The 14381-nt window shown below is 37.0% G+C and overlaps 1 protein-coding gene across 2 annotated transcripts in view; it reads right to left on the bottom strand.

Moving 5' to 3' along the window:
• Window positions 1–14381, bottom strand: part of LOC150110252 (uncharacterized) — a 262473-nt gene that overhangs the window by 191529 nt on the left and 56563 nt on the right. The window lies entirely within an intron of this gene.

A 14381-nucleotide genomic window follows, 5' to 3' on the forward strand; every position in this document is an offset into this window, starting at 1 on the left:
TCTTCCCCTACCACTACACTGCAGAAATGGGGGCATCCCCTTCGTCTACACCGACGGCTACATGGCGCTCGCAACCTTTGCGCTGTGTGGGGATGGATTTCGAAAGTGGGAGGGGTTTCTATTCTGTGCTTTTCTTCAACATCGCCGCGCCGAATGCCTATAATATAAAATATATATAAGGGAAATATTGACTGTGAGGTTTGAATGACTAATTTTTATTATTTCAAAACTGCTGTGTTGGCCATAAAACACGCATTTACCATTTTCCAATGAATAGTATGTACAATACGATCTTACAGTGTGTATATGAGTGTGCTATAAAAATCAATGGTGAAATCTAAGCTTATAAGTAATGTTTATAAATATAGATGCATGTATTCTCTGACTACGCTGACAATGTGAAGGGTATGAAAATGTTCAAATCGTAATTAATATCAAGTACAAATTCCATCAATTTCTAGTTATATCGATTAATTGCTTCTGGAAATGTTTATTCATTTGGTTAACCAGGAAAGGGAAAGCTATACGTGTTTAAAAACTTTCAAATAAGTGCTTGCATTATTTAGTATCAGTGTATAACGCCATTGTGATCTGCGTTAACACAACGGAAGAAACAAGAATGACTGCTGCTACCATAAAATTTGAAATAACGCACGGAATCCCTAAATAATTTATTTCCTGCTGTCGACTCTCTAAGCTAGGTTCGCAATACATTCGATTAGATCTTTGTTTCCTCTCATAGTACTGCCAATCTCAAGCTCTTACGTTACAAAACGAAATCAAATCAACAATAAAAAAATGTATTTACTTTACGGAAATTTAGAATACTTGACCAACGAAATCACCATACTTTTCTACGCTACTTTTCCTCCACTTTTTTTTTTTTAATGTGAATGAATCCATATCATGATAAACGTTTAAAGAGATGTATTGCGTTATTAGAAACTATACATCTTTATGCCTTTATCAAAATCATATACATTGAATATTGTGATTAGCCATGTTAAGTGTTTAATAAATATAGTAACAGCTTGTCTTAATCCCCCCCCACCTCATGTTTATCAATAAACTACAACAGGATGCATAAATATAAACATCAAAATGGCCATGGGACAATGTATAACATAAAACCAAATGATGAAGGGCCGCTGATCCATCTACACGGGATTTAAGTCATTCAAATCCCTACGGCAGAAAACGCCGCCCTGCAAAATATCAATACTAGCACTTAAATTCATTGGGCTGTCGATTTCAAGACAGAACAACGTTAATTATAACAATGCTGTTATAATTAACGTTGCTGTTAATTATAACAGCAACGAAACATAAGTTGAACTTTTCGCACATTCTTCCCGATAAAGTAAGCCATTTTAAATTTGGGCTTGGCTGATTAATTTGTGGTGTTGCATCTATTATTAGGTTCTATTAATCAAGTTTCAGTAATCCAGTCCTTCTCAATTAGTTATATTGGTTATTCAGACTTAATTCGAAGAAGCAGAAAAGAATAAAAGCACTTAACTCTCATTTCAGTACACCAGCTGGGAATGGCTTACTGTTCCTTTTGGAATTTGAGCTATTTTGAAACTAGGAGAGACAATTTTGTAGGATACAAATTTGAGTTTCTGGCCCTTTTGAGAATAAAATCCTCTCTTCATCTAAATTTTTCTTGAAAAAACTTAAAAATATTCCTTGCACTATAGCCCAGATGCAAGGTAAAGGCTGTGGCCTTTCCTTGCCAAGGGAGTAAATGTGAAGTGGAGGATGCTATTTTATTGCATTTGTGCATGAATTCCTGACAATTTACACTAATTCCAAATAAGCCATTGTATGGTTTCAAAATTATGTAATAAAATATATAAATAACTTTTTTTATTCTATTTATAATCAATTTTTACCTAAATAATACATTTAGTTTTAAAAAAATAATAAAATTCATAAAATTTTATTAATATATAAAATTAATAAATTTAATTCATTAGCCCACCCACCATACTAATGTAATACAAATTTACAACCTTCTGTGTGTGGGAAGTCACATAAAAATATTCATCTGGAAAAAAAAAAACTGTTTTCTAAGTATTACTCCATACTCATATGTAATTATTAAATCAATATAGCCTAAGGAGTAGTATTTAAACTCAGAGCATCCATAGCTCCATCAGTAACAAGAATACCCTCTGAGGGAAAAAATCTTCTTTTACAAGCTTCTTTCACTTGTCAGTGGTTGCCTTTAATTGGTGCCAAGTCTTCTTTGTCCACCTACAGTTGTCATCCAACTTCCTTTCTTCATGGATTGTACTATTCCTCCTTTCCAAGTTACTTGAGGTTTCCCATGTTTCCTTCTACCTGAGAATAATCAAAACATGTTTTTTTTGGCGATGTCTCATATCTGGCATCCTAACATTACCATACCACTATACTTTCCTGCCCTTTTTTATTATTATTATTACCACAGATGATGCAGAATCTGTTCTCTGATGATTTTATTCCGAATTTGCTTGATCCTGCATATACGACAGCTCTTTAGACCATCCTTTCTACTGCACTTTGCCTTTGTTTTGACATTGCATTAATGACCATCTTTTGCCACCACATATTATTATTATTCAGGCCTCCATGGAGTCAAAAGACTCATCATGGAAGGTATTTTCTAAGAAACACAAGTCTATCAAGACTCATCGAGGGAGGTCCCTCCTAGGAAACACAAAGTCTATCATACCACCACTTAAATGCATTGACCGTTCTCGCTCTCACCACTCCATCAGGCAATGCATTCCATGGTTCAACCACCCTCCATGCAAAGAAACCACTCCTCACCTTCTTGCTCACAGTTTCCTTTCGTAACTTCCAGGGAAGGCCTCCTGTCATCACTCCTTCCCGCTGTTCAACCAAGCGAAAGAACTCCCCAGTGACCACCTGTAACCACCTCTAACAGTTTAAAAGTCTTAATCATATCACATCTATTTCTTCTATCCACCAAACTCTGCAGTCCACGCTCCCTCAGCCGATCCTCATAACTAACATTGTACAGTCTTGACACCATCTTTGTTATCCACATGTACCCTTTCCACAGTTTATTTATTCCCTTCAAATCCTAGGGACCAGATCTGAGAACAATAGTCTAAGTGTGGTCTGATCAGAATCTTATACAACGGAATGATAACCATTTTATCTCTGCAGGTCAGTGTCCTCATCATTATTGCAGCAATCCTCTGCATTACCTTCACTACCTTTGCAATATGTCCCCTAAATTTCAGGTTTCTATCAATCATCAAACCCAGATCTTTTTTTCTCTCCTACTTCCTCCAGTTTAACTCCTCCCATAGAGTATGCAGCGTCCCATTGATGTGTCCCAAACCTCAAGACCTTACATTTTGCTGCATTAAACCGACACTCCCATTCATTTGCCCATCTATCGAGCTTATTCAAATCCTCGTGCAGGGCTACCACATCTGCACTATTACTAATAACCCTTCCCAGTTTCGCATCATCCGCAAACAAAACGAATATCCCCTTGCAATCTATGGACAATGTCAAATGTTATTAATATAAAGGTTAAACAATATAGGTCCCAGTACTGAGCCCTGTGGAATCCCACTTGCAACCTTCTGCCTGTTTGATATTGCCCCACCATACACAACTCTCTGATACCTATCAGACAGCCAATCCTGAATCCAGTTGATCAAGCTGACATCCAGACCCATGTACTGCAACTTGAATATCAGCTTATCATGTGGCACCCTGTCAAATGCCTTTCCTACTAGGAAAATGGCAATATATGGATTTCCCTAATCTAATGCTCTTGTAACTATCAAAAGGCTAGCATATTGCTAAAACAAGAGTGCCCCTTCACAAATCCATGCTGACTCTCACTGATAACATTACCCTCATCTGCCCAATGCTGTATAGTCCCTCACTACTTTCTCCAAGATCATACTAACTACTGATGACACACAAACTGGCCTATAATTAGACACTTCCAGTCTGCTACTGCCCTTATTCAATGGCACTACTTACCTTCCTTCCATTCCATGGGTGCCTTTCCCACAGCCACTTTCATTGAAAAGCCAGGTCAAGGGCACTGTGAGTTCCTTAGCACATTCTCTCAAAACTCGTAGTGAAATACCATCCAGTCCCCCAGCTTTACTAACATCCAGAGTACTCAGTATGTGGAACACACACTCCTCCTTCTTCCTTGATACCACTCCCACTCATACACAACTCTCTGATACCTATCAGACAACCAATCCAATTCAATTCACTAATGTGACATTCAAGCCCATGTGCTGCTACTTGAATATCAGCTTATCATATGGCACCCAGCCTTTGTAAAATAAAAAAAAAAAAAGGCAGAAATATGCCTTTCCATCATCAACTGCTCTTGTCAGTTTATTATAAAAGGCAACTGGATTACAAGACTGACCCTTAAGAAATCCATGCTGCCTCTCACAGATAATATTACCCTTATCTGTCTAAAGTTGTAAATGATCCCTCACTAATTTCTCCAAAATCTTAGCCACTGATGAAATATAAACTGGCCTATAATTTGACACTTCCAGTCTGCTACCACTACAATGGCACTAAGGTAGTGATTGCACCTTATGCAATGGCACTACCTTATCCTCCTTCCACTCCTTGGATACATTTCCCATGGCCAGACTCTCATTGAAAAGCCAAGTCAACAAAAGTTGTCAATTCTTTAGCCATCTATTTGAAACACACTCTCTTCTTGCACTTCTAAAACTCAAACCTGACCCATCCCTCTAATCTTAAAACTTACTTCTCCAGGATGAAATATCCCAATAAAGTGTTCATTGAAAAACTCCACTAATATCCTTGGCATCAGTCACTCTACTCCTATTTTTATTCAACAATGTCATTCTTCCACAGTCATTCCTCCTCCTACTGGCCACATAATGAAAGAAATCCATGGGATTTTCTTTGGATCTCAGAGTCAATCTCTTCTCATATTTTAGTTTTGCCTTCCTTATAATACTAGTCATTCTCCTACAGTGTGTCTTATAGTCTTCACGTGTCTGCTGTCCACCCCTATCCTCATCTCTACCATAATCTCTCTCACCTGCAGTTCCTGTTTGATATTATTTTTGTTCCAACTCTTCCATTCACAGAACTGTCCCAAGTTGATTTCTAAGATTATTATAATCACCTGCCTTATAATTCCATATATGTTCCTTTCTCTTTGATACTCCTGACTCCTGCATGTCTATTCAGCTTCCAAGTAAAACCACATGGTCACTCTCTCCAACCAGGGGCTGGAGAGAGTTATAATCAGATCTTTATTAATATGACAAAATCCAAAACTCTTGAACCTCATGTTCCTTCTACTACATGTTGCTTATGAAATTTGTCCCTCAAGAATTCCAGAAATTTCATTCCCTTACTACTACATGCAGATTCCTCTTCCCAATTTATGCTGTTGTAGTTAAAATCTCATAACAAATCATTCTTTTTTCACTCACCCTGGCTTATAGCAACCCCCCACTAAATATTCTATCCTGCCGAACTCTACCTCACATAATATGCTCTTAAAACCATTAGTGCCAGTGTCCTCCAAATCCTTCACTCTGAAAGGACAACTCATTATTTATCATAAACTGTACTCCACCACTGCATTTTCCCTTCTTATCCTGCCAAAACATGCGATACCCCGCTATTCTTCTTGTTAGTATATCATCTTCCATCAACCATGTCTCAGTGATCCCAATAATCTTTGGACAACAATCTCTCCAAATGCCTGCATCCTTCCTCGTTCAAATGCAATCCATCTCGTCTTACATACAGTTCTTTTCTGTCCTAAAGTGCCCTCCAAGCATCCACATAATCCAAGCCTCCCTCCCTCCCTCTCTCTTTTTTTTTTTTTTTAAATACACATTCTGGCTATCATACTATTCATTACTGATGATGATCTCTGCAGCTCTGCATTATCATACCTGGACAACACAAACACTATCTTCCCCCTTTCTCTGTCTTCTGTACAACGTCAAGAATGAACAACAGATCTCTCACCACTCGATTCGCACTGCTTCAAGTCATTTGTGCCCACTACAACAATAATCTCTTAATCTCTTCCACCTTAATTAACTGTTCATAGTTACACTATATTTTTCCTCCAAGCAGACACTCCTCTGGCATTCTATCTTGCACACCATGGATCATTAAGTCTCCATACACCACACACACACCTCTTTTAGTATGCCCGCACTTTAGAGAGCTTTGCTTGGAGACTTGCCAAGAATAGTCGATTCATGCTGAAGGGGAGAAAGAAATGAAGGACGTACGAATTGGTCGCCAACATGTGAAATCACGTGTTTTATAGGTAAAATTCATCAACTGTTATACAAGCAACATAGTTAACGCTTTAAAAACTACAATGATCATAAAAGAGAAGTTAATTTTCCGACGTGTAATAATAAACAACTCATCCCACAATACGGATTGATTACCCTATTATCGGAATCGATTCTCCTTCTGTTGACATGCGCAGAAGTGTCGAAGGGTCTCGAATCTGTGGGCATACTATACCACTGTTACCAGCCCACCTACATCCCTCACCTTCTTTCCTCTGTTACTTTCTCCTCATTCTCCCACTTACCTGCCATCTCTCCATCTCTGGTTCCTGCACTTTCTTGCCTTTTTTTCTCATTCCCTCTTTTTTTCATTGGTTCTCCAATTCTCTCCCCTCCTACTCTGATTTGCTTTGCAATCGCTGTTTCCAGATGAGGTGAATAAGGCTATAAAACATCTCAAGAACAACAAGAGTCCTGGGAAATGACAACATAATAGACGAGATGCTAAAATATGGGGGAAAATCAGTTGTAAAAGAAATACACAAGCTATGTAATGAAATATGGAGATCAGGGTATTCCCCCCGAAGAGTGGAAAAAATCGGTCTTGGTTGTTCTTCATAAGAAAGGCAGTGCTTTAGAATGCACCAATTACAGAACTATTGCATTAATGAGTCATCTTGGCAAAGTGCTGATGAAAATACTAACAGAACGCCTGAAGGGTCATTTTGAGGCACATCTTACTGATGAGCAAGCCAGATTTCGACAAGATCGAAGTACAGTGCAACAAGTACTCGCACTAAGACTGATAGAAGAGAAAGCACGAAGAAAGAACAAAAAGATATACTGCTATTTCGTGGACTTCCAAAAAGCATTTGATAATATTGACCAAAATATAACATGGGCTATCTTGGAATCCTATGGTGCGGACAATAAATTGATCTGCCTGCTGAAAGATATAAACAACCAAGCACAAGCAAAATTCAGAATAGTAGATGAGACAGATGAGACCGGAGACTAGTTTGCCACTAGTCAAGGCACAAGAGAATGGGACCCAATATCACCAATCATCTTCATCACATATCTGGGAAGAACACTTGAAAAGATTAAAGAAGAAGATGGAGGCATTTCAATAAATGGCATGAGAATAAACTACCTCTGCTTTGCAGATGACATCGTCCTGATTGAAGAGGACACAGCAAGGGTGGAACAGACGTTGCAAACACTATATATAGAAGGAAAAAGGTATGGACTAAATGTCAACTTTGAAAAAACTAAAACAATGATATTTGACAACAGGAGTTACTGAACAGAGTTATTACGATAGACAGATTTCAACTGGAAAATGTGGAACATTTCACATATCTTGGATGCCACATGACGCATGACTCGGACCTCAAAAAAGATAAAAATTAGAATAGCCAGAGCAACAACTATTTTAAAAGACATGGACAAAATATGGAAGAGCCGAGCTATAAAGATGCAAACTAACCTGCACATTGTAGAAACCTGTATCTTCAGCAGCATGCTCTATGGATGCAAGGCCTGTGTACTCCTGAGAGAATCTGAAAGGAGGATATTGGCATTTGAGAGGAAGTGCTACAGAAAGATCTTGAGAATAAGCTGGATACAAAAAGTGAACAATGAGGAAATCTACAGATGAACACAACCAACCTTATCCAGAAAATTATCAAAAGGAAACTACGTCTATAACGGAAACTGGAAAGTCCTGCCTACTGCAACCTTTAGAACTTGGGTATGTTAGATATCATGGGTTCTTTATAAAACTGATATAATGCATGGTCATAACTGATCCTCCAGAGATCATCATCATTCACTTGGTCAAAATATTTTCTAAGGATTTTCCTTTCAAAAGCCAAAATCAAATTCTCTAATTTGATTTTGCTATACACTGAATTGTGTAAGAATATTTATATTAAACATTTTGCATGTATCTGTCAGATCAGCTGCGAGCTCCGCAGGGTTAAAGGTGCATTAATCAAAACTCTTGCTGCATATATCAAGGGATTGCTGCAATTAATTTCAGCGTGATAATCAAATCCCACGTTAAGCAAGGGATACCTGTAGTTATAAGTTTGACATTTTTGCAAGATATGTTCTTGCATTATGGGATACTACAGCAAGTGATGTGAAGTCATTAGCCTCTATATACGAGTTGCCAAGTCTTGAAGATAATTCAGGTGCAAACTTTGCTTACATTTCAATAAAGGATTAAACCAAGAATATAATTTCTTGGTATTGAGCTCCGTAGCTCAGTTGGTATAGACCAGGGGTGCTCAACCCGTCAATTTTTGGTTGATCTCTTGTGTATTCCTCCTTACTTACAAATTTAATTAAAACTGAAAACATATTTTATTTATCATAATTTTTAATTCGCTTTAAGTGTATTGCTATTGTTTATTTATTTTTCAAATTAAAATTGTCAAATCAGTAATTTTCTTATAAGTCCAGATAAATGAATTAATTTGGATCAGTGGAAGTCAAACAGTGAGCCGAGTGAATACGATTATAAGCAAAGTGTAAAAATAAAAACTCGATTGTAGCTTAAATATTAAATATTCCAAAGCACATTACATTGATTTTTTATATAGGTTAAGTCCCATGTGAATATTGTAAAAAAATAAGCTTTGTTTGTATCGGTATAGTTTGTATTAGATGTTTTTGTAAATAACTCTTTTGAAGCTAACTGTATATACTGCTTTAATAAGAATATGTTAGTGTGTTAAAAACAAAGGCAATGTTTTTGTCGTCGAAGCTATATATAGCAGCATTAGAAAGATTGTTATTGAAACTTGTATGTATGACAAAGGCTTGCGGGCCCTAAGTGTAAACATCTCCAAAGTCAGTCAGAAAGAGTTAAAACAACTTTCCAATGGCCGGCAACTTACAATCAAAAGAAATCGGAGGAGAACAAAAGGCATGCCGAACTTGAAACTTAAGATGAAAGACTTATACTGATTCTTTGGGGGTTGCCAAATTTCATGCGAGGTCTCAGAGAAAGCCTAATAAAAAGGGACTGAAACAAGCAGAAGGGGGTCCCGGTTCCAGAATTGCTGTCAGAGAGGAGGCCGCCCGCTCCAGAGTCGCCGTCAGAGAGACTGCCTGGATCCATGTTGCTTGAGAGAGGAGTTTCCCGCTTCCAGAAAGGAGCTTCTCAGTTCAAGACGTCACTAGAGCGAGACTACTTCTAGGCCACAGACAAGGTTTCAAATTGCCAAAAGGAAGAATTCCAATTGCCGGAGAAAAGTTTCCAGGCCAGGTTAATGTCAGACATTCACCACTGTGTTGCATTTTTATTACAATTTGATGAATCAAACGACTTCACTGATATTGCTCAGTTAATGGTATTTATTTGCATAGCATTTCAAGATTATTCAAGTAGAGAAGAACTTTCGAAAATTATACCATTGTTGGGAAGGACTACAAGAGAAGACATTTTTTCGGCATTTGATGAATTTGTGAAACAACACAAACTTCCGCTTTTTAAACTTGTGGCTATTACTACAAAGGGTGCTCCTTCAATGATAGCTAATAAATCAGGCTTCATTTCATCATGTAAAAACGATGACAAACATCCAGATTTTTTAACGTACCACTGTATTATCCACCAACAAGTACTGTGCAGTAAAAGATTAAACACAAAAGATGTTGCGGATATTACATTTAAAACTGTAAATTCTGTTCGAGGAAAAGCCCTGCAACGGCAGTTATTTAAATTACAGGCAGATGATGATAGGGAACTTCTGTTGTACAATAATGTTTGCTGGCTCAGCAGAAGTCAATTTTTAGAAAGATTTCTTGTATTAATTAACGATATAAAAATTTTTCTTGATGAAAAAGGAGATATTTATCCACAATTGAGTTTTAAAAGATGGTTGTTACACTTATCATTTTTAGTAGATTTCTGTACAAAATTAAGCAATTTAAATTTAGAGTTAAAAGGTAGAGGTAAAAATTTAATTGAAATGTTAAGTTCAATAAAAACTTTCCAATAATACTTACTTTTATTAAAGAAAAATATAAATGACCGCGAATGTAGACATCTCCCATATTTATTAAAATTTTTTGAACAAAATGAAGAAATGCTTCACTATGATTTAAAAGTATTTGTGAAATAGAATTAGTTGAGGAAGAAATAAATTCAAGATTTAAAGATTTTAATAAAACTGAAATGATTGTATCTTTTATCAATAATCCATTTCAAGAAAACTTGAACATCACAGAAATTTCAAATAAAATTAGTGGGCTGTTTGATATAAACCAAAGTGAAGTAAAACTTGAGATAATAAACATTCAGAATAGTTTACATTTAAAATCAATAAACAATGAAGTCATTTGGAAGTATGCACATGAAAATTTTCCAATATTAACTGATATTGCGCGAAAAATTCAGTCATTTTTTGGATCGACATACTTGTCAGAATCTGCTTTTTCAAATATGAACGTCATAAAAAATCAATTAATAAACCAAATTACAAATGATCATTTGGATGATTGTCTGCAATTGGCCACTTCTTCATATAAACTTATTATTCCAGGCAACTCCAAGCAGTCGACAGACTCATCGAGTCAGGCCCTAACATCATGTCAAGAACAACTATTTGACATTCACACAGTATCTATCATACCTCACCTTGAACTCATTCACAGTCAGAGCACCCACAACAGACTCTGGCAGCTTATTCCACTCGTTCACCACTCTCCAAGTAAAAAACCTAGCTCTAACACCCCTGATAACCACATTCTTGCCCAGCTTCCATGTATGGCCCCTAGTCCTCCCACCACCAGTCCTATTCTCAAAAATATCTTCTGGATTAATCTTATAGAAACCCCTTCAGTAATTTGAATGTCTCAATCATATGACCCCTTTTCTGCCTATCAACCAATTTTTGCAACCCACAAATCTTCAACCTGTTCTCATAAGGTTCATTTCCACAGACCTGCTATCATCTTGGTCACTCGTCTCTGGATCCTCTCCACCTCCTCCCCATCAAGAAGAAATCCTGGCGCCCATATCTGGGCACAGTAGTCTAGATGGGGTCTTATCAAGGCTCGATACAGAGGAACAATAACTTGTTTGTCTCTGCTTGTTAAAGTATTTTTCAGAAGCCAAGTGATTTGATGAGATGATTTAGCCACTTTTGCAATGTGCCCCCTAAACTTCAATTCCCTTTCTACCAACACTCCCAAATCCCTGGCCTCATCAATCTCCTGGAGTATGGTTCCACCATTGTGATATACTGCTGCTAATCTTTTCACCCCAAAATGCATAACCTTATATGTTGCCACATTAAATTGACATCCATTTCCCCTAGCCCAGTCCTCCAAACTATCCAAATCATCCTGCAAAATTTTGACATCCTGTGCACTCACAATTGCTCTACCCAACTTTGCATCAGCAAACAAGTGAACACTTCCTCTCAGATCCTTTCCTATATCATAGATGAACAAATTGAAAAGTAGTGGTCCAAGAACAGAACCCTGCGGCACACCACTAGTCACAAGCCATCTTTTGGACTCAAATCCTGAATATACCACTCTCTGGTATCTCTCCATCAACCACCCTCCTATCCATCTCACCAACCTTATACCCATCCCCATCTGCTCCAGTTTACTGATTAGAGTTCCATGTGGTATCCTGTCAAAAACCATGTTGTCCCCTATATATCCCATTTTCATCTATTCAATCCTGTATTCATTTCTTGACAAATTTCTCCAAGACCTTGACAACGATTCCTGATATGCTAATCAGTCGGTAATTTACAACAGCAGCAGTCTTGGAACCTCCTTTATGCAGTGGAACTATTTTCCACCTCTTTCCACCCCCTCAGGACTAACCCAGACCCGAGACTCAAATTAAACAAAATGGTCAAGGGTACTGACAACTGTTTAGCTGCTTCACGTACGACACAAGCTGGTATACCATCCAATCCCACAGATGTATTGACATTGAGATTTTGCAATAGACTACTCACCTCCACTTCATTCACCTCAATTCCCGTATAATCTATTGGTTCATTCATTTCTGTAATGTCACCACCTGGATGATATATTCTTGCAAAGTGCTTGCTCAGTAACTCAACTACATCAACTGATTCGGTTACCTCCCTACCATCGGCATTCTTTAAAATCATTCTGCCATGTACATTTTTTCTTTTACTTGCAACATATCGACAAAACTGTTTAGGATTCTCTTTAGCCTGCATGGCCAATGTTCTTTCATAATCCTTTTTTGCTTTTCTTACCACACTCGTTACCCTTCTGGCGTGCACTTTATACCATTCATGTGCCTGCCAGTCACCTTTCCTCCTTACATTCCCTCCATAGTTCCTTTTTTTGCAGCTCAAGCTTAAAGGTGTTATTCATCCATTTAACCCCTACTTGATTTATTATTCGGACTCTAGGTATACGGTCAGCCATTGCTTCATGCAAACACTTCTTAATCGCCTCCCATACACTATCAACTTCTAGCCCTTGCAGTTGTACATGCCATGGCACTGAACCAATCAAACTCCTAAACTCCTAAACCAGCCCAAAAATATTGCGAGGTCCAAACAATGTCAAATTTCACATTAAGTTTTTTTTTTTTTTTTTAAATCAGCCAGCATTTCCTGTAACTTGTGAGTTTGTAATCAATCTGTTGTTTTTTCTAACTTTGGTTTTCCAAAATAGAGAAATAAATATTTTATTCCAATATATATATATATATATATATATATGTGTGTGTGTGTGTGTGTTTTTGTTGTATTGAAATATTTGTTGTATTAAAATAATTAAAAGTGATAAATAAATTTTTAAATACACAAATAAAGTTTTTAGTTGTGTATTTTTTTTTTAGTTGTCTATTTGTGCGTAATCAGATATTAGGTTGGGGGAACGTCATCTATATAAGAGAGCAGAATACCGAATAACTTTTTATAGAAAAGTAGTTTGCATAGTAAAAATGTTTGAACACCACTGGTATAGACTAAGCCTTTTGGCCAGAAAGACCTGGGTTGGTTCGATTCCTGTACGTGACGTGAGGAACGCGAGACCTTATCTGGTCTCTTTCAACAAAAGGTTAGTTCGCCAGTCTATGAAGGGAAGGTAGGGTTTTTCCACTCGGAAACTCTGGTTTTTCTTCCCTCAGGCAAACCAGCCCCGTGAACACACGTATCTACAGACATAGGACACACCAGGAAACATAGGGCTAACCACCTTATCCTAGAGATGCAGTTGTGAAGTCCAAGAATAGTTGGAAGATCATGGGTGTTTAAAGTGCCTGTTAGGACCACTGATGATGATGATAATTTCTTGGCACCTTTAATTTAAACTGTGCCCCACTTTCTTTTTAAAAATGAAGCCCTTCATTAATTTGCATGTATACCTTGAGTTTACAGGACATGTAATTTGTTCTCTACCAGATTAATTTATTCAACCACCAATAATATCACAACTATCAATTATTGGATATTTATCTTTCTGATTCATATTTTATTCATACAAACTGAAATATAATTATCTACACCTTTAGAAAATCAAAACACAAATACTTCATATAAATTGTTCACATTATTGGTGAATCATACAAACTAAAGGAAAAAACTATTTTCCCTTTGAACATAACTTTAGTTTCTCTAGAAAGCAGACAAAACGATTAGTGCATGGCAAAACAGAAGTACTAGATGATTTGTAACTAAAAGATAAAATTTGTATAGTGCCCAGCATAAATATATTAAAAAAACAGGCAGATCTCTAACACATATTTTTAGTTTTCCTGGAGACTTATTGTCTAGAATAATTCTCTAGAGAGCAATTATATGGCATTACACTGCATTTGGCTATTCAAAATCCAATTAACTAAAATTGTTTGCCTATCAGATGTAATTTAACATAGGAAGAAAATACATCATATACAATGGTTACTACAAAAGATACAGTTAGTTGCTGCTATAGACCAGTGGGTTTCAGGGATGATCAGAAATACATGCATCAGCAAATTAGTACAATGAATGCAGGTGAAGTAATTATTTTGTGAGTCTTCAACTATGGAGATATACATCAGAAGGAAGGTAA

This window comes from Typopeltis vanoorti, chromosome 1 (genome assembly GCF_054136105.1).
Source record: "Typopeltis vanoorti isolate ZY-2024b chromosome 1, IOZ_Tvanoo_1.0, whole genome shotgun sequence".
NCBI classification, from domain to species: Eukaryota; Metazoa; Arthropoda; class Arachnida; order Uropygi; family Thelyphonidae; genus Typopeltis; species Typopeltis vanoorti.